Source organism: Engystomops pustulosus, chromosome 6, assembly GCF_040894005.1.
Source record: "Engystomops pustulosus chromosome 6, aEngPut4.maternal, whole genome shotgun sequence".
NCBI lineage: Eukaryota > Metazoa > Chordata > Amphibia > Anura > Leptodactylidae > Engystomops > Engystomops pustulosus.
This window is the reverse complement of record NC_092416.1, coordinates 179,439,574-179,450,032: the sequence shown is the minus strand read 5'-3', so window position 1 is coordinate 179,450,032 and position 10,459 is coordinate 179,439,574. Positions and strand designations below refer to the sequence as shown.

The 10,459-nt window shown below is 47.2% G+C and overlaps 1 non-coding gene across 1 annotated transcript; it reads right to left on the bottom strand.

The window, feature by feature from the left end:
* Positions 1–9,751: 9,751 nt before the first annotated feature.
* Positions 9,752–9,858, bottom strand: LOC140066552 (U6 spliceosomal RNA). The gene has a single exon (XR_011848393.1). It is a non-coding gene; the product is annotated as a U6 spliceosomal RNA (small nuclear RNA).
* Positions 9,859–10,459: the final 601 nt, after the last annotated feature.

Here is a 10,459-nt window from a genome sequence, read left to right as displayed (position 1 = left end):
ACAATCCGATCGCGTGTGCCAAAATCCCGGGGCCATTAAGGGAAAATCGGCACAAATTGGAAATATTCGGGTAACACGACGGAAAAACGTGATTCGGGCCCTTAGTAAATGACCCCCAATTTGTCTACAGCAGGGGTGGGCATTTCATTTTCATATGGGGCCACTTGAGAACTTGGAATGGTTTTAGAGGGCCAGACTGATATACGCAGTAGAACTCAGTTCTACCTAATACCTATATACTGTATTCAGTATATACCTATGCCTACATAGATCAGTAAATGAAACAGTACAATAATTTAATTAACGTATGGAGGACCTACTTGTATGAGGGGAGCTCACACGGGCCGGTCAGAGATAGTTAGAAGGCCGGATAAGGCCCTTGAGCCGTACGATGGCCAGGTCTGGTCTATTTCACTGCCCCCGCAGGGGAAATAAAGTATTACACACTACCCATTCACATCAATGGAGGTCATTTACTAAGGGCCCGATTCACGTTTTCCCGACGTGTTACCCGAATATTTCCGATTTGCACCGATTGTACCTGAATTGCCCCAGGATTTTGGCGCACGCGATCGGATTGTGGCGCATCGGCGCTGGCATGCACGCGACGGAAATCGGGGGGCGTGGCCGAACGAAAACCCGACGTATTCGGAAAAACCGCCGCATTTAAAAACCGAAAATGTGTCGCTTGGGAACCGCTTACCTTCACCTGGTCCAGCTCGGTGTATTCCGGCGCGTTCAGGTGATTTTCAGCGCAGCAGCGCCACCTGGTGGACGGCGGAGGAACTGCCTTCATAAATCCCGTCCGGACCCGAATCCTGTTCAGAGAACGCGCCGCTGGATTGCGAATGGGCCAAGTAAGTAAATCTGCCCCAATGGGTTGTCCAAGTAATGCAGGACAGGACGGCTCCTCCAGAGCAAAAGCCACTCTTCATAACCACTCCACAACCTAGTACATAGAGAAGGAACTTGGATGGAAACCTGTCCCCATTTAGAAGTCCACAATATGACAAATTTTAATTTGTTTCCTAAAATGGACAACTCCTAAACGAAAATGCATTAGGAATAAATTAGGAGAAATGGATAAAAATAAACGGTGTGCCAGTACATGATCCTCCCTATCAGATACATCCACCTACATATAATACAACATGTACCATCATATTACAACATAAGTAATAGGTATGTGAATAGACCTGTTCCACCACTTCAACCATCTATAAAACAAGATATATATATATATATGTATATATGTGTGTGTGTGTTTATATATAATGCAAAGGAGCTGGGAGTACCAGGAGAACATCCAGGCTAACTTTAGGATAATAGGAACTAATTGTTTTAGGCTTATATAACAAAAAAAATGTAAAACAGCTCCCCACACCTGCCCACGCAGTGCACGCAGTGGCAAATTATGGAAGACCTGCATCAATATTCAATAATCTGACGCAATCTGATGCAAAATTAGGCAAACTGCACTACAGTTTGTCGCGCTTCTAAAAATATGGGCCAATCAGTCCCAGTGCCCAATTATAGCATTGAGTTGGTCTTGACATCCTAGAGCTTGTGGGGGGCGTCAGGAATCACGGGAACCATTGCAGTCAGTCGGTGGGCCCAGCAGACCCACTTATTCCATGTTACCTGTGCCTACTCAAGCCATTGATTGGTCCCAGTGGTCCTCTGACAATCCGACACACTCTTCTATCCCCAATGGCGTAACTAGGAGAAGCAGGGCCCCATAGCAGACTTCTGAATAGAGCCCCCCATCTCCCTTAAAAAATATACATATTTATATACTCACAAATTTGAGTTACAGTTACACAGTAAACACCGTACACGTATAGAGCATAATGCAGCATATATACACACATCATACATTCTGTACACATACAGCATATATACATGACAGATACAGTATATATAATCACATATATGTCATACACATATTATGTTGTACAATGTGCAGCATAATATATATATATATATATATATATATATATATATATATATATATATATATATATATAATGGGGTACATCTTCCATTCTTTAGTTTGTCAGGTTGGATGATGGGGCCCCCTGACACTGTGGGCCCCATAGCAGCTGCTATGGCTGCTACCACTGTAGTTACGCCCCTGTCTATCCCTGTCATGTACCAATGCTTACCTCATTACTTGGTCCAGGAGTGGAGTATGGTAAATACACTTTATTTTTTGGCAGATAACTAGATGTTCTCTGCTGTGATTTTTCTTGATATTTGAGATATGTATGTAACAGAACATGACCATCCAGGAAGCCCAAGACAGTTCTCCACAGTTCTGCACTCAATATACAGCATTTCGACAACTCCTATACTCTTCACAAGATACTACATACACTTTTCCAATAGATGACTTAAGTCAGCTAGGTGACACGTCAACCCAATTTGGGCCGTTGTCTGCTACCAAAACTACCGGCCTGCATAGCATTTGTAGCTGCCATGTCATCGTTCTAGTACTACTTTGTCTCAGGTAGCACCAGAGTTGGTACAGAAAGATTTCCCAATACTATAGACGTTCTGGTACAAAAGCGAGTAGAGTTGAGCAGGTTTCCTCCGGTGGAAAAGGTCCATAACATATTTGTCAGCATTTTCAATCAATAATATGGGAGTTGTGCGGCTTGATAAAATATCTTCAGTGGTTGACCTCACTTTTCCTCTTACCATGCTCGTGTTGGATGTGAGACAACCACTTTTGACTGGTGTGGTACTGCCCATTTCTCTGACGTGGGCACTTAAACATTCATGTTTAGGGACGTAACCAACCCATAAAGTGCCAATGCTAATTAGAAAGTACACCATACCTAGCATATACAGAAGCATGAAGCCAGCCGTAGGAGAATCTTCTGCTCTTCTGGAGGAGATTATGAGGCTTCAGGAGGTCTCATATTTTTTAAGAGCCACCCAATGGGGGTCAGTAACTAAGGGCCCGATTTGCGTTTTCCCAATGTGTTACCGGAATATTTCCAATTTGCGCTGATTTTCCCTGTATTGCCCCAGGTTTTTTGCGCACGCGATCGGATTGTGGCGCATTGGCGTCGGCATGCACACGACGGAAATCAGGGGGGGGGGCGTGACCGAACGATAACCCGATGTATTCGGAGAAACTGCCGTGTTTAAAAAAAAAAAGTGTCGCGGGACACGCGCTTACCTTCACCCGGAATAGGATTGTGAACTCCAGTGCGTTCTGATGCCCTTCAGCGCAGCAGCGCCACCTGGTGGACGTCGGAGGAACTGCCTTAGTGAATTGCCCGAATCCACCGCAGAGAACGTGCCGCTGGATCGCGAATGGCCCGGTAAGTAATTCTGCCCCTATGGTTGTCAAGTGTGGCCAAAACCACCCACATGTATCACCCGAGCTGTGTTACAATGACCCCCAAGTAGAGCATTCTTGTTAATCCTGAAGTTAGTGAGCACCGTAGGCAAACCGGATCTCCATAGAGCACTGGTTTCTCTTAGATATTTACTGGTCAGGACTGGTTCCAGGTGTATGTGAGCAACAGGATCATAGCAGTCTCCTTCCTTCATCAGTAATATACACCATGTTTACTCTTATCTCATGCTCCTCACCCCCTCCAAATGCAATGGACCCTGGCATCTACCCAAGTTTCCCTGGTGTTGATGCTGTTTCTATATTAGGCACACGAGCGCTTAGCTGGCACTCATATGTCTCAATTTTTTTCAAAATTTCCAGAAATGATTAAATCTTGATTAGATTTAGTCCAGAACTCCCCAAGGAGTGGCATATCCTCAAACAACCTTACTTAATCCGTGACTTTGATGTTCTTAAAGTCAACCAAGCCACTTTGTCAGTCCAACGCCAGCCAAGAAACTGGAGGAGCACGTTGTAAGGTGTTGGCACCAAAAATTGGACCGATGCAGGTGGGTCAGAACAAACACTTCCCCAAAAATTGAGTAGATGATAATCGGGGTTGTTATGTCACAACATGTGTCATCTGATATGGTCACAGTACACTACAGGCCCTGCTTCAGATGTTCCAGATATGAGGACTGTAGTCACTAAAGATTATTAATAATATTAAAGCAGATTACACAACCCTACAATAAAATTACCAGGACCATTGTACAGGCATGTATGATCTGTCAGCAGCAATAAAGTTCATAGTTAACCCATAAGAGCTTGAGCGACTCCAGCAGCTATGGCCTGAGGGCCCAAAGTAGTGGACACAACTTCCAACTATATGTTCAGGGCTAAATTTTAGAGTGCATACTGGGGTCGTGTGCTGGGGCTACCTATCTATATACTGGGGTCGTGTGCTGGGGCTACCTATCTGTATACTGGGGGCGTGTGCTGGGGCCACCTATCTGTATATTAGGGGCGTGTGCTGGGGCTACCTATCTGTATACTGGGGTCATGTGCTGGGGCTACCTATCTGTATACTGTGGGCAAGATTTGGGGCTGCCTATCTGTATACTGGGGGAATGTGCTGGGGCTATCTATCTGTATATTGGGGGCGTGTGCTGGGGCTACCTATCTGTTTACTGGGGGAATGTGCTGGGGCCACCTATCTGTATATTAGGGGCATGTGCTGGGGCTACCTATCTGTATACTGGGGTCATGTGCTGGGGCTACCTATCTGTATACTGTGGGCATGATTTGGGGCTGCCTATCTGTATACTGGGGTCGTGTGCTGGAGCTAACTATCTATATACTGCGGTCGTGTGCTGGGGCTACCTATCTATATACTGCGGTCGTGTGCTGGGGCTACCTATCTGTATACTGGGGGAATGTGCTGGGGCTACCTATCTGTATACTGGGGGCGTGTTCTGGGGCTAACTATCTGTATACTGGGGGAATGTGCTGGGGCTACCTATCTATATACTGGGGGCGTGTGCTGGGGCTACCTATCTGTATACTGGGGGCGTGTTCTGGGGCTAACTATCTGTATACTGGGGGCGTGTGCTGGGGCTACTTATCTGTATACTGGGGGAATGTGCTGGGGCTAACTATCTGTATACTGGGGGAATGTGCTGGGGCTACCTATCTGTATACTGGGGGAATGTGCTGGGGCTAACTATCTGTATACTGGGGGTATGTGCTGGGGCTACCTATCTGTATACTGGGGGAATGTGCTGGGGCTAACTATCTGTATACTGGGGGTATGTGCTGGGGCTACCTATCTGTATACTGGGGGAATGTGCTGGGGCTAACTATCTGTATACTGGGGGTATGTGCTGGGGCTACCTATCTGTATACTGGGGGAATGTGCTGGGGCTAACTATCTGTATACTGGGGGTATGTGCTGGGGCTACCTATCTGTATACTGGGGGAATGTGCTGGGGCTAACTATCTGTATACTGGGGGTATGTGCTGGGGCTACCTATCTGTATACTGGGGGAATGTGCTGGGGCTAACTATCTGTATACTGGGGGTATGTGCTGGGGCTACCTATCTGTATACTGGGGGAATGTGCTGGGGCTAACTATCTGTATACTGGGGGTATGTGCTGGGGCTACCTATCTGTATACTGGGGGAATGTGCTGGGGCTAACTATCTGTATACTGGGGGTATGTGCTGGGGCTACCTATCTGTATACTGGGGGAATGTGCTGGGGCTAACTATCTGTATACTGGGGGTATGTGCTGGGGCTACCTATCTGTATACTGGGGGAATGTGCTGGGGCTAACTATCTGTATACTGGGGGTATGTGCTGGGGCTAACTATCTGTATACTGGGGGGAATGTGCTGGGGCTACCTATCTATATACTGGGGGCGTTTGCTGGGGGCAATTATTTTATAAATTGCCCTGAATATATATCATGTAGTATACTACATTTCGTGGGGGCTCCTACCAACCTTGATCCGGCCCTGCATGATATGTGTGGCTTCACCTTATGGATCGCCCATTTTTGTGTTTTTGTATCACCTGTACACCAAATGTTCTGTTTTGAACAGTCCATGATAAATACGAGACAGAACACAGATTACATGATGAAATATTATCACTACTGTGATATTGATGATCAGTTAATAACTGGCTGATATATGTTTTCATTTTTCCATACACCGTAATTGACTTAATTATATGTTTTCCTCGCAGTCAATGGAAAAGTTTTCGTGAACTCGGCTTCACCCGAGTGATCACTAGATATCGGATGTCATAGACTCGTAACAGTACAAACACCATAAAAACGCTATCTACTGTATAACATCACATCGTGTCCTTGGATCCACTGCGGCTAATGGCATTGGGATGGAGGATGACATCACTGATCACAGGTCCGATATCTGACTCCACACCAAATAGAATCTGATATAATACGTATAGCATCCAGTAATCTGTCATCTGATGATCCAGAATGTCACACAATGTAATATGGAACCTGTCAGCAGCAGTGACCAATATGTTATGTATTGTCCCCGGACAGATGTGTTATCAGACCTCTGTATATGTTGTTAGTAGCAACAGGACTGTGATATATGGATTTATATTTCAGGATTGTAGCTACTAGAGGGGTATCCTCACACTTCTGCACCCTGTGCAGCCTGTGTTTTGTATAATCCATGGAGAAATGGGTAATTGTTACTTTGTGAATGTTTTTAGTAGCAGCAGGACTTTGAAATTCGGATTAATATTCCAGAATTGCAGGGAGGGTATATCCTCACACTGCCGTGCTCTGTGCAGACAATGGGGCAGATTTACTTACCCGGCCCATTCGCGATCCAGCGGCGCGTTCTCTGCACAGGATTCGGGTCCAGCTGGGATTCACTAAGGTAGTTCCTCCGCCATCCACCAGGTGGCGCTGCTGCGCTGAAAATCATCTGAACGCACCGGAATACACCGAGCTGGATCAGGTGAAGGTAAGCACTTCCCAAGCGACACATTTTCGGTTTTTAAATGCGGCGGTTTTTCCGAAGACGTCGGGTTTTCGTTCAGCCACGCCCCCCGATTTCCGTCGCACGCATGCCGGCACCGACGCGCCACAATACGATCGCGTGCGCCAAAAATTCCAGGGCAATTCAGGTACAATCAGCGCAAATCGGAAATATTCGGGTAACATGTTGGGAAAACACGAATCGGCCCTTAGTAAATGACCCCCAATGTTAGGTGTTGGCCCTGGAGAGATGTGTAATCATACCAATGTGTATTTCATTAGTAGCTGCTAGAATGATGTAAAATATGGAATGCTTCACGGATTTGCATGTCATCCTTGCACAGGAGCCATGCATTATTGAATGAGCATAAGTCAAAGTTTACATACGTTTGCACAGAGACACAGTGTATACTGTCTCACAGCACAGACAATGACACAGCATATACAATAAACTAAGATTCATACATGGTATTGACAGCACACAGGAGTATAATCTTCAACTGTGGTATAATAACACTATACTAGCACACTGCTCGCTCAATAGACCTAACTAAACGCGCATTGCATTTCAATTACGGCGATGACAAAGTGTAGAAACGGAAAGGGGTGCGGGGTGGAAGGGGAAGGGGTGCGGGGTGCGGGGTGGAAGGGGAAGGGGTGCGGGGTGGAAGGGGAAGGGGTGCGGGGTGGAAGGGGTGGGGGTAACACTTGCCCGAAGCTTTATTGAAAGACAGACACAGAAGGGGGAAAAATAAGGAAGGGAACCTAGCAAAAGTCCACTTCCTTACATAATGTATGCGTGACCCAGAATCCCCTGTAAAAGTCCAAATCCAGTGAAAAGTGAGTGTTTTCTGCCAGATAAACACAGCCTGCAATTCCTAACACACCTAATCTAAGTCTAGCATTTTATACCAAAGTCCTGAACTTGTGCAGAGCGTAGATGTCTTGTAAAGTCCAAAAAAGCGGCTTTCGCCTGGATTCTCCCTGAGGGAGGCGGTGGGCGCCCGGGAAGGCGATCCTGGCTCACAGCAGGGGGTCCAAATCCAGTTAGGTGTTAGCCTGGCTTGTTCATACTGTGTCCTCACAGATAAGACATAGACTCCTGCTAAGGCATTGCAGTGTCGTCGTCGCCGCCGCCGCTTTGTAAATTTTAGCAGAGAGGGGAGGAGCTTCTGAGTGGGGCTTCTCCTTCTTGTCTCCCTGCTAGTGAATAATCCAACAGGCTGGTATTGTCAAGGCTGTCTTGTGCCAAGTGAGGAGTCTTCTGGCGTACCAGATGGTGTCCTTATAGCAGTTTATAAGGAGCCAGGCGGCCTGGATATCCTCTATGGCATGAGTGCTCTGGAACAGCCCATAAAGCACTGCAAGGTGCGTCATGGAGCTCCTTGGCACAGAGTCTTGAAAATGGGGCTCCCCAAAACAGGTGCAGGGGAGTCTCTTCCGTCCTGGGGCAATAGGGGGTATTGCTCAGTCTTCGGGCATACGTGAAGACCCGCAGGGGCAGCCCCCCTTGGATGGCCATCCACAAGATGTCCTTGTGGCTGTTGAGCAGTCTGGCCCAGGACACGTTGGCCCAGACCGCCTGGGCCGTGTCCTGGGTGACTCCTGGGACAAATTCCAACAAATCTTTGGCTTGGATGAGCTTGTGCACGGTCTTTGGTTTCCACAGGTCGGGCTTTAGTCCCTCCAGTTGGTGCTCCCTCACGAAGCGGACGGCCTGGCCGTAGTACCAGGGCGCGTCCCAGTTGAAAGGGATGGAGCTGTCCCACTTGTCCCAGCCGAGCCCTTTCCAGAGGGGCAGGAGGAAAAAGCGGGACATGGACTTTCCCGCGGATCTTGCAGAGTTCCTCAGGGTCCTGCGCATGCAGTCGCAAACAAAGAAGATCCAGAGCAAAGTGGAGATGTCGTGGACACCTTTGCCCCCCTTGCTTGGCTCCTTGAACATGGCCGCTTGCTTGACCCGGTCCATCTTTGGGCCCCAAACAAAATGAAAAACGGTCCTGGTAACGGCCTTGCAGACGGGGGCCGGGGGCGGCCACGCCTGAGCCACGTACTGGAGTACGGACAGCAGCTCGTTACGCAGGACGAGCGTCTTCCCCTCCAAGGACAGGTGTCTGAGGCTCCACAGGGTGACTCTGGTGTTGACTTTGGCCAAGCATTCTTGCCAGGTCTTCAGGGCTGCGCCTTCCTTCCCGAACCAGACTCCCAGAACTTTCATGAAGTCCTGCTGAATGGTGAAGGGGAAGGGGGTAGAAGAAGCAAGCTGCCAGTCTCCGAAAAGCATGGCCTCCGACTTCCCGCAGATGACTTTTACCCCCGAAGCCTGTCCGAACTCCTCGCAGGTCTGGACGAGCGCCGTCACCGAGCTCCAGTTGGAGCAGAAGACCGTCACGTCGTCCATGTACAGCGAGAACTTGACCTCGTCTCGTCCGGGATACAAACGCACCCCAAGACCTCACATTTAGGCGGATGAGTTTGAAATACAATTTTGGGGAAAAGCCAGGGGCAGATGTGGCGCGCAGTTTGTGTACATGATACAGGGTCGCTCACATGACATGTAAAAACTTACTTTCTGAGGTAAAATCATGAGGTAAATAATGTATTATTGTACAAAATGGTGTCTATCGCAAAACCGTAACGATTTATTACCTTAATAATGAAAAAACTGTATGAAGCACGGTGCCGACATGAGAAATTGGTGCAAAATATGTTACAGTCTCGCTCACATGACATGTAAAAACCTACTTTCTGAGGTAAAATCTTGAGGTAAATAATGTATTATTGTACAAAATGGTGTCTATAGCAAAAACTTAGCGATTTATTACCTTAATAATGAAAAAAACTGAATGAAGGACGGCGCAGACATGAGAAATTGGTGCAAAATATGGAACGCTTCACGAATTTGCGTGTCATCCTTGCGCAGGGGCCATGCTAATCTTCTCTGTATCGTTCCAATTTTAGTATATGTGCTGCCGAAGCGAGCACAGACCCCTGGCCTCCCCCATCAGTATATATAGTCCCCGGAAGGGGGGAGTTATACATTATGGAGAGATCTTCTTCAGGATTTACACCAGGAACCTATAATATATGACAACCCTCATTCTATAACGTTTCTATAGTTTCTTCATTTATTATCGGGCAACTTATAGGTAACGGGGATATGGGATATTCAACGCTGTGACACCAGAAGATGCAAATTTGCCAGTCCCAGAGGATCCTGGGAGAAGAGGCGGGTCAATCGAGGAAAAGTGGGAAGGACCTGATACCCGAAGGACCTGAAGGACCCCAGAACAGACACCTATGACTTATTCATACCCCAAACCCGAAAATGAAAGCCTCAGAAAAACCCTATGAGCTAATAGTAATAATAATACAAACCCCAGTACAGACCCCAAATCACATCTGAACAAATACATATCCTAGACCAGACCCTCTAAATAAACAGCAGAATATAGACCCCAAACTACAGATAACAAGACCCGTCAGAGTCTCAGAGTCCGAAATAACTGCAGCCCCCGGATGAGATAATACAGTATTCAGACCGGACCCTGGAAACCACAGACCCAACAAAGGGAAACAAGGGAAT